This window comes from Heterodontus francisci, unplaced genomic scaffold (assembly GCF_036365525.1).
Source record: "Heterodontus francisci isolate sHetFra1 unplaced genomic scaffold, sHetFra1.hap1 HAP1_SCAFFOLD_286, whole genome shotgun sequence".
Classification (NCBI taxonomy): domain Eukaryota; kingdom Metazoa; phylum Chordata; class Chondrichthyes; order Heterodontiformes; family Heterodontidae; genus Heterodontus; species Heterodontus francisci.
The window spans coordinates 2300949-2321249 of NW_027141006.1; the positions used below are offsets into that span (position 1 = coordinate 2300949).

Genomic DNA, 20301 nt, shown 5'->3' on the forward strand with positions numbered 1-20301 from the left:
GGATATCCTCTCTAAGTACTGCCGTGATGTCCTCCCGAATCAATAGTGCAACTCCCCCTCCTCTCTTCCCTCCAACTCTGTCACGCCGGAAGGATCGGTACCGCGGAACATTGAGCTGCCAGTCCTGACCATCCCTCAACCACGTTTCCGTAATAGCTACAATACCACAATCCCATGTACCGATCCATGCTCTGAGTTCATCTGCCTTACCTGTCAGGATACTTGCATTAAAGTAAATGCAGTTTAGCCCACCAGACCTTCCACGCTCCCTGTCCTGCCCCTGCCTGGCCTGCCTACTGGACTTGCTTGCTTTAACCTCTCCATTTGCCTCAACTATCTCATCGGAGAGACTACTACTTTGGGTCCCAACCCCGCTGCAAGACTAGTTTAAACCCTCCAGTGTATTACTATAAAATCTCCCTACAAGGATATTGGTCCCCTTCCAGTTCAGATGCAACCCGTCCCTCTTGTACAGGTCACCTCTGCACCAGAAGAGATCCCAATGATCCAAGTACCTGAAGCCCTCCCGCCTTCGCCAGTCTTCAGCAATGCATTCATTTGCCTAATCCTCCTATTCCGACTCGCACTAGCACGTGTCACAGGGAGTAATCCTGAGATTACAACCCTAGAGGTCCTGCTCTTTAACCTTCTGCCTAACTCCCTATATTCACTTTGCAGAACCTCATCTCTCTTCCTACCTATGTCGTTCGTACCAATATGGACCACGATCTCTGGCTGCACACCCTCCCCTTTCAGAATTTCCGGCAGCTGCTCCGAAACATCCTTGACCCTAGTATTAGGGAGGCAACATACCATCCTGGATTCTCGTTTGCGGCCACAGAAACGCCTATCTGCACCCCTTATGATAGAATCCCCTATCACAATAGCTCTTCCACCCCTTTTCCTCCCCTGCTTTGCAGCAGAGCCCTCCGTGGTGCCACGGACCGCGCTGTTGCTCTTTTCCCCTGGGAGGTCTTCCCCCCAACAGTAACCAAAGCGGTGTATCTGCTTGAGAGGGGGATGGTCACAGGGGACTCCTGCACTACCTGCCTGCTCCTACTATTCCATCTGGTGGTCACCCATCCCTTTTCTGCCTGTGCACCCATTACCTGCGGTGCGACCACCTCACTAAACATGCTATCCATGACGCCCTCAGCTTCGTGGACGCTCCACAGTGAAAGCACCCGCAGGTCCAGCTCCATAATGCGAGTAGCCAGTAGCTGCAGCTGGATACACTTCCTGCACACATGGTCGTCATGGAGACTGGGAGGGTTCCTGAATCCCCACATAGCGCAGGAGGAGCATATCATGGGGCTGAGCTCTCCTGCCATGACTTACCCTTAGATTAATTAGTTACTCCCTTAATGAAAAAATACTAATGACACGAGGGGCCTTGTTCTCCCCACGACAATCTAAAGTCCTTCATAAGCTACACTGAATAAAAAAAACACTTTAGTAGTACTCATCTTATCAGCAGAGGTTTTTTTTCAAGTAAAAAACTTTGCCCTTTTCTTTAAGATATTTAAATACACTAACAGCAGTGACTCACCAACCAATCCCCTTGCAGCTCTCCTCTGACATCACAGTTGGCTTCTTTTTTTTCAAAACTCCAGCACAGTGGAAGAGCTCCACTCCACTCCTGGAAGGTAAGAGACTGGGCCTCGATCCTCGGATTGGATTTATAGGTTCCGCTCTCGGCGTTCTCCTCATATCGGTCCAGATAGGTCTGCTCCGCTCCTTCCGCTGCCGGAAGGTAATTCACCAGCTTTTGCAGAAAAGTAGGTCTTAAGCTGTTGCAGTACCTGTTAGAAAGATAGTCTAAGCTATTCTGAAGTCATCTTCCAATGTCATCTACATGGAAGCAGGATTTTAAAGGATAAGATGTAGTTTTTAAAAGTCACTTCAATCTTGCTCAAGAGTCTTTTCAAAGAAGCCAAGTAAATCTTGATAAAAAGTCATATGCATTTAGAGATCTTTTGAAAGCACTTCAATCTTGTTAATAAAAAGTCAGATGTAAATTTAAGAACTCTGATCAGGCTATGCTAAAAAGTTACATACAATTAAGAAATAAAATACAACATTTAAAATGTCTGAACTCCCTCTGAAAGTTGACAACTGCTGCTGCCGGTGTCTTCCTGGAATAGTGGAGCTGTTGTGTCAACAGAAAAGTCCTTCCCGAGCAGCCCTGAGCCTGTTGGTACCGGCTTTAATCCAACCCAGGTAAAAATCAGGGTACATTGTGGGCAATGAGCCCAAATTGCTGAACTACAGGTCCCTGTCACTTTAAAGAGTGGGCTGGTGCGATTATGATCAGAGGCTCCTTCTAAGCACATTTCTCACCACCACAACTTCCAGATGCTGGTGTTAGTGTGTGCATGTACCAGCAGTTGCAGTGCTGTTCAGACCCTCAATAGCAGTGAAAGTCTGAGTTCACCGCTATTGGGGCTGTAAAATCCAGGCCAATATCTCACAGTCCTGTAAGATTTGCTCTCCCTCTGTACAAAATCAAACTCCACACATTGTCTTTCACTCACTCCTGTTTCCAGCCCTGATGGTGCAGAAATCCCCTCTCAAAGGTACACAATCCAGTTGATTTCTGATCAAATACCTCCTTCCTCATTCAATAGAGGAAACAGAGACATGAACAGGAGTCAGGTGCAAGAAAGTTTCACCAACAGAGCAAAGAAAGGCACCAACAAAAGTCACACCTACTTTCCAAATCATTTCACTGGAATATTCTTTCACTTGTTTTGTCGGATGACTGCAATAAATCTGAAAATGAGCACCATGAGGTTTGTGTTCACTCGTCACTTGTTCTCCTGTGTTTGTCTGTCAGGTTTGTAATTCAGTTTGTATTGGATATTGAAGAGAATCTCTTTTCAAGATGATTGCACATTGTACTGTGTTTAAAGCAACCAACTTGGAAAATGGCAGAAAATGAATGTTTCAATACCTGTGTGACCAGATTCTTCCAATGCTTTTCAACAGCTAGATTGATGATGCTTGTAATCTGTATCCTGTGGAGAATGGGAGAGGAGAATAAAAATATGGTGCATGAACAGGACAGACTGTGTAAAATGGGAGCACAGAAATACTGCCACCTCATTGAAAGTTAATGAGATTTATTCCAAGTCAGACACCTGTCCACAATGAACAAGTGAATACATTAATTGTCCACTTTCAATCTAAATGGGACTGAGGTTCCAACAGAGAAGTTTTCTGGAAAATACCTGCTGCAGTTTTAAAATTGATGAACTGGAACATCTTATACTAACTTTCAAATAACTGCAGTGATTGTATAGTTCTCATAGTGGAGAGAAGGAGTTGTTTATAAATATAAGCAGAAAAACACATTTGTGGATTGGTGAATGAGCTTTATCTTTCTGAAATGTATTTGTCCATTGGTTGCAGGTCACTGGAAATTCTTTTTTACATTTCAATTGTAGCAGCAGCAGTTCGCAGCAAAATGTCTGATTAATCAGAGGAGTGGATCTGGGAAACACTTAAACAGCCGAGACCCTGTAAAACAGAACTCCAAGTAATAGTTTAAATAAGGCACTGAACTGACAGAGCGGTAAAGGCCTGCTCGGGTCAGGAAAAAATACCCAACCCGAACCTGACAGAACCACATTGGACCCGAGCCCGACCCGGCCCGAGTATCTCCATTTATTCCCATGCCCAAACGAACCCGAGACTTACCCGACCACCGGAATGTTCACTTTATCTCCCTCCCGATTCCGAATCTGCAGGAAGCTGCAGCATGAGCGCAATGACGTCATAGAGATGCTCACTTGCTCACTGCGCAGACTCAGAGTTTCCCTCCTTGATGACCCGGACTCCCGGCTTTGGTTGGCTTTTCAACTTTTGACACTTATTAAACTCAACTTCCCAGCAAAGTTAAATGTAATACTTCCTGTGTGTGTCCGACACGGACTCAGCCCGACCTGGACCCAGCCTGACCTGAACCTGACCCAACCTGACCCGAGCCCGAAAGCCAGAACCGGAAGAGCGACCCGACATGACCCGAACCCGACACAGGTCGTCGGGTCCCGTCAGGTTCAGGTCGGATTGCAGGCCTTCACAGAGTGGAGGTCATATGAGGATTGAATTAATTTCAATCACTGAATCTAAACAAGAAGTAAATCTGTCAGGAATGGAACACTTTGCTTTATCTGTGAGCTTGTGACACAACGGTAGCGCGTCTAACTCCAAATTAGAAGGTTGCATGTTCAAATCACGTCAGGCTCAATTGTGTTTTGCAGCAGCTCAAGTTCCTGGATTTTATATCAGAAGAGAGTTCGATCTTTTGGAATGTTTAGTGAATGGTTGAATTTCAAGGTCAACTTTAATAGATTAAAGTCCTGATTTCTGGTTCCGTTCCATTTCCATGCTCAGTTCTTATTTCACACTGTTTTATATCAGAACAATGTTTCAGGGATGTGATGTGTCCATTGTTTGTCCAATCGCTCTGTCACCCAGTGTGAGAAATAAAACACAAACCGCCCAGCGTGCGGCTCAAACCCATACCTGGCTCTGTCCATAGGCCGCTTAGTTCAGTTGGTTAGGACGCAGTGTTGATAACAACAAGGCTGTGGATTTGATCCCCATGTGCGCTGTCACATGGTCAGTCAATAATTTGACACATTTTTGTTACACTTAAAATCCAACTTTTGGATGCAAACAAGTTTACATAAAATGTCAAAGGGAATTTATTTTGAATAACATCCATTGTATCTTTGTCACTGGTCTGGAGTAACACAGAATTCTTTCCAATTATCTTCCGTTTGCTGATAAACGTTGAACTCGTGGCCTGTTCTCGTTAATGGTCACGAGCAGCAAAAACAGACAGAGCGAGTCTGACCACCCAGAGATGTGGAAAAGGTTTCAGTTTGGGACATATGCAGCAAATCAAATGTTCACCCGGCCCCGAGAGAGTCAAAAACTGGGGGAAAGGACACAGTGAGATAGAGAATAAGCTAAAGCAGACAATGTAAATATTTCCCATCCTTGATATCTCTCTATTCCAATCCAGCCTTCAGAGTTGGGTAAATAATTTCAGTGTAAATTGTGCAGCTCAAGAGTCAAAACCAAAGGGTGATGCAGAATAAAGGAGAACTGCCAAAACCCCAGATTGAACCAGGGATCTTCAGTCTAACACACTCCCAACTGAGCTATTTCAGTCTCACAGGCTTGGGATGATAAGTGGCAAGTAACATTCGCACCACACAAGTGCCAGGCAATGAATATCTCCAACAAGAGAGAATCTAGCCATCTTCCCTTGACATTCAATAGCATTACAATCACTGAATCCCCCACCATCAACATCATGGAGGTTACCATGGGTAGCCATACAAATAACGTGACTACAAGAGCAGGTCAGAGGCTTGGAATCCTGAGGTGAGTAATTACAGTGCAGCTGTTGGCTCCACCCCAGGGGCTGAATTTGTTCTGTAAACCATGAAGCAGCTTCCTCTCAAATCCCAGGTTTATTAATAAATCCTCTTACAAAAGCCCCAAAGTGTGATATATTCCTCTCAATCATCCATGACTCCTGACTCACCAAAGTCTGTCCACCATCCACAAGGCACAAGTCAAGAGTGTGATGGAATATTCTCCACTTGCCTGGATGGGTGCAATTCCAACTCAAGAATCTCAACACCGTCCAGGACAAAGCATCACACTTGATTGGCACCCCATCTGCAAACATTCACTCCCTCCACCATCGACGCACAGTTGCAGAGTGTGTACCGTATACAAGATCCACTGCAGCAATGCACCACAACTCCTTAGACAGCACCTTCCAAACCAGTGACCTTTAGCACCTAGAAGGGCAAGGGCAGCAAATGCAGGGGATACCACCACATGCAAGTTCCCCTCCAAGCCACACACCATCCTGACTTGGAACTATTTCGCCGTTCCGTCACTGTCGCTGGGTCAAAATCCTGGACCTCCCTTTCTCACAGCACTGTGGGTGTACCTACCCCACATGGACTGCAATGGTTCAAGAAGGCAGCTCACCACCACCTTCTCATGGGCAATAAATGCTGGCCTAGCCAGCGATGCCCACATCGCATGAATGAATGAATAAAAAAGTGAAGTATCCCTTGTGTCATTGTTTTGGTAGAAAATATAACCCTGGTGGAATTGCCCCTCCCAATCACACCTCACTTCATAGAACATAGAAAATGGAGAAAATTTATGGCACAGAATGAGACCATTTAGCAATCGTGCCTGTGCCAGCTGAAAAAGAGCGATCCAGCCCAATCCCACTTTCCAGGTCTTGGGAATGGGATCTGAATAGATCTCAGAGCTCACATTATGTGAATGTTCTGTTGAAGTGTTGGTGAGCTGATATACCAGGGGAGATTCACACTGTTAGACACAGTGTGAAATACATTCAAGTATTTATAAAACATTACAACATGTGAGTAATATTCCCCATTGATTTCTCAGCACTGATGGATTGTGAAGTGGGAGACAGCCAGAAGTCCCAGTGATCCACACTGACCATGAGCTGAGAATGAAATGAGATAAAGTTCAGTCTTCAGCAGTGAGATGCTGCAGAGAGGTAAGAGTCCTGAATCAAGGAGAGACTTTCTCATACTGCTGTTGAATCTCATTTCAAACACTCCTTGAACTCTCTGCCGAGGAATTCAGAGCTGGAGAATGGCTGTAAAATCAGCCTAAAAAGGAAATAAAAGACACCCACCGTGGGGCTCAAACTCAAAAACTTGAGATTCAGAGTTTCATGCTTTCATCGACTGAGCTCACCAGGCCAGAGACAGTGTCCCCATCCTGTCTGTTATTGGACGGTGCAGCTGTTGGCTCCACCCCAGGGACTGAATTTGTTCTGTAAACCATGAACCAGCTTCCTCTCAAATCCCAGGTTTATCAGTAAATCCTCTTAAAAAGCCCCAGAGTGTGATATATTCCTCTCACTCAACCAGAATAAAAGTTACATCTTTTGCTCTTTTTACCTTCCAAACATTGACTTCTATTTTTCTCAGCATTTATTTCTCTCTCTTTTTTATATTGTGCATTTCCTAATAAACATTTCATTTCAATTATTTATGAGGGATGAAATGAACAGAAGAGATTTTCTGCAATGGTACCAGGGGTGTGGGACAGAGTGAGTGGTTCGGATCTGGAATACACTGCCTGAGAGTGTGCTGGAGGCAGATTCAATCGTGGCTTTCAAAAGGGAATTGGATAAACACCTAAATAGAGAAAATTTGCAGGGTTACAATGAAAGGGCAGAGGAGTGGAATTAGCTGATTTGCTCTTGCAAAGAGCTGTCATGGACATGATGGACTGAATGGTCTCCTTCTGTACTGTAACCATTTGATTCCTTGATTCTAACTCTGTCAAACTTGTTCTGAACTTGCTCTGCTCCAAGGAGAACAACCCCAGCTTTTCCAGTCTCTGCACATAACTGAAGTTATGAGGAACCATGGGGAACCCACTGTAAACCTTCCTCCAGACAGAAATACAACTGTTCACCACCACACTGTGACCCAGCTGTTCACAATATATATCAATGATTCGGAGGTGGGAACCAAATGTCGTATTTCCAAGTTCGCAGATGACACAAAACTAGGTGGGAATGTGTGTTGTGAGAAAGATGCAAAGCAGCTTCAAGGGGATTTGGACAGACTTAGTGAGTGGACAAGAAAGTGGCACATGGAATATAATGTGTAAAAATGTGAGGTTATCCACTTTGGTAGGAGAAACAGATGTGCAGATTATTTCTTAAATAGTAAGAGATTAGAAAGTGTAGATGTACAAAGGGGCCTGGGTGTCCTTGTCAATAAGTGACTGAAAGCTAACATGCAGGTGCAGCAAGAAATTCAGAAGACGAATGATATGTTAGCCTCTATCACAAGACGATTTGAGTGCAGGAGTAGTGAAATCTTGCTTCAATTGTATATAACCTTGGTTGGTCTGCAGTTTGGAATACTGTGTGCAGTTTTGGTCCCCTTACCTTAGGAAGGATATCATTGCCATCGAGGGAGTGCAATGAAGGTTCACCAGACCTGTTCCCGGGTTGGCAGGACTGTCCTATGAAGAGAGATTGGGGAAACTGGGACTGTATTCTCTAGAGTTTCAAAGAATGAGAGGTGATCTCATTGAAACTTACAAAATATTTAAAGGGATAGACAGGGTAGATGAAGTTTTTCCTCCGGTTGAGGAATCTAGAACCAGGGGACACAATTTCAACATAAGGGGAAAGCCACTTAGGACAGAGACGAGGAGAAATTTCTTTACTCAGAGGGTTGTGAATCTTTGGAATTCTCTACACCAGAGAGCTGTGGAAGCTCAGTCATTGAGTATGTTTAAAGCAGAGATTGACAGATTTCTAAATACAAATGACATAGGGGATATGGAGATAGTGTGGGAAAAAGGCTTTGAAGTGGATGATCAGTCATCATCATATTGAATGGCGGGGTGGTCTCGATGGGCTGAATGGCCTACTCCTGCTTCTATGTTCCTATCAGTCTGAAAACTTCATATCCATGCTGTCATTGTCTCTTTTATTCCATGGGCTTCAGTTTTACTGGCAGTCTAGTATGTGACATCATCAAGAAGGTTTTCAATAAGTTAAATAAGGAGAAATTGTTTCCAGTGGCAAAAGGGTCAGTAACCAGAGGATGTATTTATCAGGTGATTGAGAAAAGAACCAGAGGCGAAATGAGGAATGATTTTTTATGCAGTGATGTGCTGTGATCTGGAATGCACTGTCTGATCAGGACTTGAAAGCAGATTCAGTAGTAACTTTGAAAAGCAATTGGGATAAATACTGGAAGGAAAAATGTACAGATTACAGGAAAAAGCTGAGTGCAGGACTAATAGTATAGCACAACCAAAGAGACAGCATTGACACAATGGACCAAATCGTCTCCTTCTTTGGGTATCAGTCTATGGTTTTATGAACATAATGTTGATACAATTCGCTGAGTTGGAAGGGAAGTGAACCCAGATTCCGGGTATTCTGAACACCAGACCCAAACCAAATGAACAAGCCCGTTGTTTAATCTCTGTTTTTCACACCAGCTTCTCCTCGCTCTTTCTGTGTTTCCAGCCTGGTCTGTTCCTCTGACCTTCATTCCTGACACTCTATTGAGAATGGCCAACTCACTGCGCCTCTCACACACACCGTCACTCCACCCCTTCACCCACTTCCAAACCTCTCTGTTGAACAGTACCTCACATCTGCTCCTCTGCTCCATTAATATAACAGGAAAACATTTTCAAACAGACATTTCCAGACAGTGAACGTTCCAGTAAGACAAGGTAAAGATCAGATTCATTCACTTTAAACAGAGAGAGCAGCTCTCCCTGTTCAGGCCAAGGAGCAGATGTAGTTTCACTCCCATTAGTCTTAGAGACATGGGCCAGAATTTTAAGGGACCGTTGGAGACGGGAATGGAGGCTGGGGAGGGGAAGGTGGGGTGTGCAAAATAGGGATGGAAGACGTCGGACCGGATTTTTCTGTCGGCGGCTGACATGGAGGGCAGACTTCGCACATCCACTCGGCAAGAAGGCATTTAAAGTATTTATGAGTCCAATTGTTAGCAATTTTATTCACTGGATCCAATTGAACTAATAGTGCACGGGAACCTCGGGGCTTCAGAGCCTCGCCTGGTTAAAGGAGGTGACTGGGAGGTGGGAGCTGAGTGTTGGCTTCACTGGGAAGCTATCGGGTGAGGCAGCGTAACTTGGCAGTAAGGGTGGAGGGGGAAAGGGCATCGGGAAACACTGTCAGGAGTGGGGGCCAATGTGCAAGCTCTGCAGGGGAGCCACACCAGGGTACCATTGGGGCAGTGCCACCTCATTGAGGGTGACAAGTGAGGTAAATGTGGCTGGGTGTTGTTTACTGTGAAGGCCTTGCACTCAGGGAGGGGCAACCTGTCATGGGCCTCATTCAAGGCTCACATTGAGGAGGAGGAGGAGTAGAGAGGAAGGGAGGGAGGCGCAGGCACCAGCAGGGGCACCACAGCAGCTTGGGGGCCCACAGGAAGGCCAGCCTCGAACAGGAGGCTGGAGAAGGAGGCAGAGGAACACGTCAGCTGAGGTTCAACTACCTGCAGATGTCCGAGTGACAGTGTCTCCACAGACTGCGCCTCTGCACGGAGGTCGTCACTGATCTCTCTGCCATGATGCAGCTGTGCCCCATGGGACTTGGTGAGCACCTGATACCAGTGTCACTGAAGGTCACTGTGCCACTGAACTTCTGCACCACCAGATCATTGCAGGGATCCACTGGAGATATGTGTGGAATCTCACAGTCTGTGGTGAATCAGTGCATCAAGGAGGTCACCAATGTCCTGTTCAGGAGGGCCGGTGACTATGTGCACATCGATCCAAACAGTCAAGCTGAGAGGACTATAGGATTCGGGGCCATCACTGGATTCCCCCAGGTGTAGGGTGCAACCCATGTGACCATCAAGGCTCCTGCAGACCAGCCAGCAGCCTTCAACAGGAAGGGCTTCCACTTGCTCAGTGTGCAATTGGTCTGCAACCACTGCAAATGGATCCCATATGTGTGTGCACAAATCCCGGGAAGCAGCCACAACGCCTGCATACCAAGGCACTCCCAGGTGCCAGAACCTTTCCGCGGCCCCATCCGCTTTCAGAGATGGATCCTTGGAGACAAGGGCTACCCACTGAGGACATGACTGCTGACGTCTGTGAGGAACCCACGCACGGATGCAGAGGAGAGGTACAACACCTGCTGCGGGTCAACCCGAGCGACCATCAAGGAGGCCATTGGTCTCCTGAAGATGAGATTCAGGTGCCTCGATCGATCCAGTGGAGCCCTTCAGTATTCCCCGGCGAGGGTCTCACATATCGTGGTGGTTTGCTGTGCACAGCACAATCTGGCATTACAGAGGGGTGAGGTGTTGACAAGTGAGGATATCGTGGAGTGTGATGTCTCCTCTGATGATGAGGATGTGGAGGAGGATGCTGCCCAAGCAGTGCCTGATGAAGAACCTCAGGCACAGCAGGAAAGGGGCAATGAGATACACACAAGGGAGACATGAGACACCCTTATACATTCAAGTTTCCTTTGAGCCTTACCACCTTCTGGAACCACAGCAATAAAGTCTTAGCTTTAAGCAGCCCTGTTGTCGCCTCCTTCCTTCTGCACTGCAGCGTCCAGGTACACATCGCACAGTGACAAGGCCGAAGCTTTGAGAACTCAGGGCTTGGTCCCTCACTTCCAGCCCCTTGGGAGGAAGGGTTTAAATGAAGTCCCAAAGGGCATCAACAGTAGGAAGGAGACATAGTGAGAGAACATCATTTCTTTCTTCCGTGTGACATCAAATGCAACCCTATCCATCTGGAATGCACATTCACCATGAACCCAAGTGAATCTAGGTGCTCTTCTGAAATCTTTTCCGCATGCTCCTACGTGGTGCTCCCCCTGCTCTGTCAGCTGAGGTGGAGACAGGCTGCTGACCTTGCTGCCCCATGGCTTGGGATGACATTGGTGGCCGTCCTCTTGCTGCCTGAGGCCTGGAGGGCCCCGGCACACTGCGGGCCTCCTGCACAGGTACAGGGACCCCCCTCTGTCATCGAGGATGACGGAGGCAGGCACTGGCATCACTTGTGTCACTGGCAGAGGGGCTTTGGAGCTACTGTCCACACCAGGAGCACCCTGAGAGGAGACCCCAGATGTAGCAGCCAGCTGCTCCTCCCCCTTATAAGACACACTTGTAACTCGCTGCTGACCTGAGAGGGATGTGGACCTGGTGAAGAGTTCAGGTGCCTCGTCCCCCCTCTCACCTTGTCACCGCTGGATGCAGCTCATGGACAAAGCGATGGAGTGCAAGTCTGCACACATCTCCGGCAGCCACTGATTGGTCGGCTGGATCTGGCTCTCAATCAGAGTCACCAATCTCTCAAGGAAGGAAGCTAGACACACCCCCATCAGAGACAGTGCAGCATGCAAGGCCTGGATGGACTCCTCCATCATCCGAACTTGGGTACACATAACCTCTGGCAACTCTGCCAGATGTTGCCTGACCTCTTGCTGCAGCTTCAGCATTTCCCGTGTTGCTGGTGACACCAGAGGCACGTCATCAGCCTGGGACTCAGCATGGGCCTGGCCTCCCACAGACTTACAACTGCCAGTGGCCTCGGCTGTCACTGCCTCCGTCATCTGCCCGGGCCTGTCTGTGACGTGCTCACCAGCTTGTGTGCCCAAATCTAACAGCAAGTGGATACCCACCGAGTGAGGGTTTCTGTGCTGATGGAGGGTGCAGGGGAATGATGTGACGGTGCACCCTCTGAGGCTCCCTCCTCCTCCTCAGAGGTGTCTGGCTGTCCCACAGTCTCTCCAGCTCTTCGCTCTTGTCGTTCATCCTAGCCTGCATGTGAAAACAGGGACATTGACGTGTTAGGGTCTGCCCATCGTGACATTCCAACCACCCCTACTGTGCAGCTTCATTGATGCAGTGGTGAACAGATGAGCAGTGTGGCTCCTTTGCAGCGGATGCACCCTTGTGCCCCAGGAGATGTTCATTCACTCTCTTAGGTAGGTGTCCCTGTCTCTCCATCAGCTATGGAGCAGCTGCTTTGCTGCCCGGCCTGTTCCATGGCCTCCTCCTCCATCGGGATGAGGACATGGAGATAAGGCATCCACTGCCAGTCTTGACATGCTCTTTCCGATTGTGGGCTGTCTTCTCCTGCAGCCACTATGATCAACAAAGTTAGTCTCCCAGCGGGGACAAACCCAATATCTCTGATGGTGATAGTCCAGCAGTCCATGATGTGGACACACATATTCCTCCTGCATGTGGCCCCTCTCGAGGGACTGTGTGAGTTTATACAATGACTGATGTGCACCTCCCACCGAGATGCAGCCAAGCCTCAGGCAGCATGTCCTGCTGTACTTCCCCAATACACATGACTGGGTGGTCACTCCCTTTCCACCAAACACTCCCTCACACTCTGCCATGCGCAATGTCCAAAGGGTCCAAAGTGTTTTGAGTTTGCGCCTGAGCAGCCCGGATCCGGTCATTGACCCACTTCTTGCACTGGATCCATGTCTTGGGGGTGACCCCACGGCTGCTGACTTCACCTACTATCTCAAAGCAGCTTTGCTTGGTCAGGTGGACAGGTCTCCACCTCCCATCCCTGGGGAAGAGGATCTTCCACCTATCTGTTGTCACCTGGAGGCGAACCTGCAGGAAGGCATCGCTAAACTATTGGACCATGGTCACTGCAGGCTCGCATTCAGCTCCTTACCTATCAGGCAGCAGAGACAGCAGAACGGGTCCTGGGGCATCAGTGACAGCAGAACGGGTCCTGGGACAGCAGAATGGGTCCTGGGCAGCAGAGGCAGCAGAACAGGTCCTGGGGCAGCAGATGCAGCAGAACAGGTCCTGGGGCAGCGGAGGCAGCAGAACAGGTCCTGGGGCAGCAGATGCAGCAGAACAGGTCCTGGGGCAGCGGAGGCAGCAGAACAGGTCCTGGGGCAGCAGATGTAGCAGAACGGGTCCTGGAGCAGCAGAGGCAGCAGAACGGGTCCTGGGGCAGCAGAACGGGTCCTGGGGCAGCAGAGGCAACAGAACGGGTTCTGGGGCAGCAGAACGGGTCCTGGGGCATCAGAGGCAGCAGAATGGGTCTTGGGGCAGCAGAACGGGTCCTGGGGCAGCAGATGCAGCAGAACGGGTCCTGGAGCAGCAGAGGCAGCAGAATGGGTCTTGGGGCAGCAGAGGCAGCAGAACGGGTTCTGGGACAGCAGATGCAGCAGAACGGGTCCTGGGGCATCAGAGGCAGCAGAATGGGTCTTGGGGCAGCAGAACGGGTCCTGGGACAGCAGAACGGGACCTGGGGCAGCAGAGGCAGCAGAACGGGTTCTGGGACAGCAGATGCAGCAGAACGGGTCCTGGGGCATCAGAGGCAGCAGAATGGGTCTTGGGGCAGCAGAACGGGTCCTGGGACAGCAGAACGGGACCTGGGGCAGCAGAGGCAGCAGAACGGGTTCTGGGACAGCAGAGGCTGCAGAACGGGACCTGGGACAGCAGAGGCAGCAGAACGGGTTCTGGGACAGCAGAGGGCTCTCAGGAAGACACTCCTTTAAACCAGGCAGCAGTGAATGCAGGTCTGGCAGTCCTTTCAATATGGCGCCAGCACCTGCCGTTGTGTCAGATGTCGGTGCCATCGCTGCCTCGTTCCCTGCATCTGGTCCTTGTTTACATGGGCCCCACGCCTCCCCTTCATTAATTGGTCAGCTGCTCCGTGATCGGGGCCGGCCGGCCACATTTCACTCGTGTGGTGACGGCACCCACTCATGGTGTCTCTGCCGAGAGCCGCAACGTTAGTTTAAAATTCAGCCCATGGGGTCAAGAGTGGAAAATCTCCCCTCTGATTCTCTCTACTTAAACTGATGGAGACACCAAATTAAAACTGATGAAACCAGGGATTGTATCCTGGTTCTTCAATCTCGTGTTCTTCCAACTGAGCTATTCCATCCTCACTGTGAACTCATCTTCATTCCAGACAAATATAACTCCAGGCGGAATTTCCCCACCCGTTCATTCCTCACTTCAGGGGAATGGGACCCGACCAGATCGCGGAACTCAGATTATGTTAATGTTCTGCTCTTGATATCTTAATATTATCTTGCGTTTGAGCCACTTTTAATCAGGTTCATGGACAAATTCTTCCATCATCCCTTCTCCCACATTCTCTCTCTCTCATTCATTCTTTATACCTCACAGTCCAGAAAGAGTTAGGAATCAGAGCTCACTCCCAAACCCTCTGCACACAGACCTCTGTCTGTTACCCTGTTTGCTCCAAGAGACCAGTCAATAATTTACACTCTTCATAAACACAGAAAGCTGCCTCAGAGTGTTGGACAGAGATAAATACACTGAAGTCTTTTGAAAAAAGTTCATCTTACGGGTTGTTACTGAGCCCACAGAGCAGGGCGGGCCCAGGCTCCAGCCCCAGCCCCAGCCTGTGCTGTGTTAGCTGATGCCACCTGGTGTGATACTGAGCCACACGGAGCAGGAAAGGGCCTGATTGTATTCATGGCCTGTGTTGAGTTAACTGATCCCACTCAGTGTGGTCGGAGCCACACAGAACAGAATGGGCCCAGGCTCCTTCCTCAGCCTGAGGGATGATAGTTCTTCTCACACATTGTTGTCCAGAGCCCCACACAGAAAATGGAAATCTCAGGCTCCATCCCCGGCCTGTGGTATTTTACTTCATCGCACCTGGTATGGTACGGAGTCCCCAGAGCAGGAAAGATCCAGCTTCCATCTCCGGCCTGTGCTGAATTAGCTGATCTGACCTGGTTGGCACTGAACCGCAATCAGGGGAGGATGGACCGAGGCTCCATGGCCTGTGGTGTGTTAGTTATTCTCATTTGGTGAGGTACTGAGCACTATATAGAGCAGGATGGGCCTGTGATCAGTGAGCTGATCTCACCTTGTGTGGTCCTGAGACCCACACACAAAGCAGGACAGGCCTGGCCTCATCCCCGGCCTGTGTTCAATTAGCTGATCTCATCCAAAAGATTTTGATCAGGTTCCACACAAGAGGCTTCTCTATAAGATTAAAGTCCCTGGTATCAGTGGTAATATATTGATCTGGATTGGGAACTGACTGGCAGGACGTAGGCAGAAAGTAGTTACAGATGGATCTGGATCTGTTTGGAGACCAGTTACCAATGGTATCTCACAGGGATCGGTGTTGGGACTGTTGCTCTTTACTATTTTTATTAATGATCTGGATGTAGGTGCAGGGGCACCTTCTGTAAATTTACAGATGATTTGAAGATCTGTGCGAGTGTTCAGACTGTAGACGATACTCGACTGTTTCAGGCTGATCTTAATGTGTTGGGAGATTGGGTTCATGACTGGTAAATGATGTTTAATTTGGGTAAGTGCAGTGTTATTCATGTGGACAGGGCGAATGCTCAAGATTCATACACCCTTCAGGGAAAAACATTAAAGTAGGTGGAAAAAAGAAAATAATTTTGAGCAGAGATCTGGATGTTCTCGTGCACAGATCTCTCAAGGTACTGCAGCAATGCTGTGTAGTGATAGTTGGAGCAAATAGAGGGTTGGGCTGCATTCAGAGGACAATTGAGTACAAGATGAGGCATATTCTTTCATGGGATGTGAGCGACACTGGCAAGTCCAGAATTTGTTACCCTTCCCTAATTGTCCATGACAAGGTGGTGGTGAGCTCCCTTCTCGAATTGCTGCACTCCATGTGGTGTAGGTACACCCACAGTGCAGTTAGGAAGGAAGATCCAGGATTTTGACCCAGCATCAGTGAATGAACAGCGATATTGTTGCAGATCAGATGGTGTGTGACTTGGAGGGGAGCTTGCACATGGTGGTGTTTCCATGCATCTGCAGCCCTTGTCCTTCAAGGTGGTGGAGGTCTTCGGTTTGGAAGGTGCTGTCTGCGGAGCCTTGGTGAGTTTCAGCAGTGCATCTGGTAGATGGTACACACTACTGCCACTGTGCGTCAGTGGTGAAGGGAGTGAATGTTTAAGGTGGTGAATGGGGTGACAATCAAGGCGGCTGCTTTGTCCTGAACAGTGTCGAGTTTCTAGAGTATTGTTGGTGCTGCACTCATCCTGGCTTGTGCCTTGTAGATGGTTGACAAGTTTTGGAGAGTCAAAAATCACAAAATTATTACAGTGGAGAAGGAGGCCATTCGGCCCATTGTGTCTGCATAGAATCATAGAACATAGAAAGTTTACAGCACAGGCAGGCCAAAAAACGAGCCACCCAGCTGAATCCCATTGTCCAGCATTTGGACCGTAGCCCTGCAGATTCAGGTACTTGAGGTGCACATCCAAACTCCTTTTAAATGAGTTGAGGGTTTCTGCCTCAGCTACCCTTACAGGCAGTGAGTTCCAGACTCCCACAGCCCTCTGGGTGAAAAAACCTTTCCTCATCTCCCCTCTAATTGTTCAACACATCACTTTAAATCTATGCCCCCTGGTCACTGACCTCCCTACTAAGGTAAATAGACCCTTCCCATCCATTCTATCCCGAACCCTCACAATGTTGTACATTTCAATCAAATCTCCCCTCAGCCTCTTCTATTCCAAGGAGAACAACCCCAGTCTATCCAATCTTTCCTCATAGCTGCATTTTTCCAGTCCTGGCAACATCCTCGTAAATCTCCTCTGTAACCTCTCTAGTGCAATTACATCCTTTCTGGAATGAGGTGACCAGAACTGCACACAGAACTCAAGTTGTGGCCTAACTAATGATTGATACAGTTCCAGCATAACCTCCCTGCTCTTATGTTCTATACATCGGCTAATAAAGGAAAGGATTCCATAAGCCTTCTCAACCAACTTATCAACCTGTCCTGCTACTTTCAGGGATTTGTGGACATTCACTTCAAGGTCCCTCACTTCCTCTACACCTCTCAGCATTCACCCATTAATTGTGTCTTCCTTTGCTGTGTTTGACCTCACCAAAGGCATCACCTCACACTTCTCCAAGTTGAATTCCATTTGCCACTTTTCTGCCCACCTGACCAGTCCATTTCTCCAGCTCTACTAATGAGCATTTCACCACGTGCCTTGAGCTGAGTTACTCATCACAGAATTCCCACTATCTGATTTACTCTTGTAGCCAGAGTATGTATATGAATGGTCCAGTTAAGCTTTTGTCAATGGTAACCCCCAGGATGTTGATGCTGGGGGGATTCAGCGATGGTAATGCTGTTGAACGTCAAAGGGAGATGGTTACATTCTCTCTTGTTGGAGATGGTCATTGCCTGGTACTTATGTGGTGTGAATGTTACGTGCCACTTAGCAGGCCAAGCCTGAATGTTGTCCAGTTCTTGCTGCTTCTGGACACGGACTACTTCAGTATCCGAGATGTCCCGAATTTGTCCTTTTATGAAACCTTGGTCAGGACTCACTTGGAATATTGTATCCAGTCTTGGTCTCCTCACATGATGGGTGATATTGAGGCTTTGGAAAGGGTACAGAGGAGAGACATTCGACGAATTCCCAGTATAAGACATCTTGGTTATCAAGTTAGACTAAAAGAGTTGGGACCCTACACCTTAGAGAAACCTAGACTGAGGGGTGATCCGATTGAGGTTCATAAATAATGAAGGGTCCAATTTAGCATGGGAGAGGAGTCACAACTTGATATTGTCAAAGGCCAGATGGCACCCGGATCACATTAAATATCATTTTCAATGGTAGTTAAAGTACCAGGATGGCCGAGTGGTTAAGGCGTTGGACTTAAGATCCAATAGACATGTGTTTGTGTGGGTTCAAACCCCACTCCTGGTATCTGTGCTAACAAAATGTTACTTATTCTGTCCCTGACTTTTGCCTTGCACCATCATCTCTTCTGTCATTTCATCACTCCTGCCTTCCAACTGATCACAGCTTCCTATTATTTGATCTGCCCCAGCACTGTTCCTTGGCTCTGCGCTTGCGTATAAACTGGTAAATCTTTAACTTAATCTCCTCTGTACCCTGACAATGATCTTCTCATCCTTCCTGGATTGTGGTTCCTCACAGGATCTGCTGCCTCTCCGACTCTCCTCCAGGTAACTGAAGGCCCTGAGCCTTGGTCTCGCTTTATACGCTAGCTGGTAGTTGATTCCTTGCAGGTCTGCCACCGCTCAGGAGAAGCTCAAGACCCATATCAAGCAAAGTATCAAGATGAATGTTAACAAAGGCTCCCTGGTGCAGAGCAAGGGACAGGGAGCCTCCGGCTCCTTCAAAATCAGCAAGAAGGAAAACCCAGGGAAAAGTGGGAAAGAAGGTGAAGAAACCAGCAGACAAGAAAGTGACAACAAAGAAAGTAACAGCCAAGAAAATGAGCAGCAAGGCGGCGGCAACGCCAAATAAGGCGGTGAAGAAAGCAGCGCTTCAGAAAAAGTCTCCTGCGAAGAAGGTCAAAAAAGGCAAGAGTGCGGCGGGCGGAAAGGCGCTGAAGAAAGTGCAGACATGGAAGAGCAAGGTCAAGCCGAAAGCAGCGAAGGCTCAGAAAGCAGGGTCTGGAAAGAAGTGAAAGAGCGCGGGAAACTTGTAAACATCTGAACACAAAGGCTCTTTTCGGAGCCACCCACATCTCTCAGGAAAGAGCTGATCCCCTGATCAAATGATCCCTGTCCCGGCCCCGCCTGCAGATTCCACATGGAAATGATTTGGAGTAAATCCAGGATCCCTGGTGACTCGCTGACATCCCCTCCACCCAGCCCTTTCCCCACTCTCTGTAATAAAACCTTAATATCCGGCCCTCACTCTGACTGGAGATGTGTTCGGTGCAGTCTCAGTTCACAAATTCAGGGGGAGAGTTTGTAAGACAGTAACACTGGCGGAGAAACCCCACCTCACAACTCAAACCCCAACACATGAGTTTCTCCAATTCAGCTGGAGTCGGGTGACAACAGGAGCTGGGAAAGGCTGTGATCGGGAATGTTAGGAATGGATTTGTTCAGGGAGGAATGTACCTGGAATCTCCGAATATAATAGTTCCTTATTTCCCCAGATGACACATTCTGCAGTGAGAGTGAAAAGTCTCTTCACTGCTTCACATTTACTAATTGTTTGGTTCGAGATGAATAATGAGTCAGAGAGTAATGACAGGATCTGAAGCTTCTCTCACACCAGCCCTTGAATGACTCAGTGTGAAGTGTCCAATGTGTGAAGCTGCTGCCAGGGTTTGTCAATCTGAACAGTTTCAGCTCAGTTACTGGGGGCCTGGAATCCCCGCAGTTTGACTCTGTCTCTGATTGGTCACCCGCTTCTCAATCCAATTCTTAACCAATAGGAGAATCACATATAAGTAAATCAAAGCTCTCATTGGCTTAGATTTTCCAATTGGAAAAAGCCTGGCAATTCCAGAGCAGGAAGGAATTGAAGTGATGGAAAATTTCAATTTTCAGGCAACAATTTTAGAATCTCTCATTTTATGTTCTGTTTTACTGTATTTACCGTCACAAAATCCTGACGCGATTTTAGGAATCGTTTTCATTTGTCAATCTGTTAACTGTAAGCGGCGGGAGGAAGGTCCGGTTCAGCAATTTAAAACGGGACAAATATCAGCTTCCTCTCTGTAAAAGGAACACATTAGCGACTAACCGCTTCTCACAGGCTTCTCGGGGACTGACGGAAACGAGCGGTTTCTGATCTTTTCTCCTGAAAGAGGCGGATAATGCTACAGGGAGCAATGAACTGCCCTTCACTTTCTGGCTGCTAATACACCCCTGACTTTAAACAGTTCAAACAGCGACTGATGCTTCTGCCGGAAAATGAGCAGATTCACCAGAATGATCCCGGTCCATCAT

At 48.0% G+C, this 20301-nt stretch overlaps 1 non-coding gene across 1 annotated transcript; it reads left to right on the top strand.

The window, feature by feature from the left end:
- The first annotated feature begins 18209 nt into the window (after positions 1 to 18209).
- trnal-uaa (transfer RNA leucine (anticodon UAA)) lies at positions 18210 to 18292 on the top strand. Its single transcript has one exon. It is a non-coding gene; the product is annotated as a tRNA-Leu (tRNA).
- The last annotated feature ends 2009 nt before the right edge of the window (positions 18293 to 20301 follow it).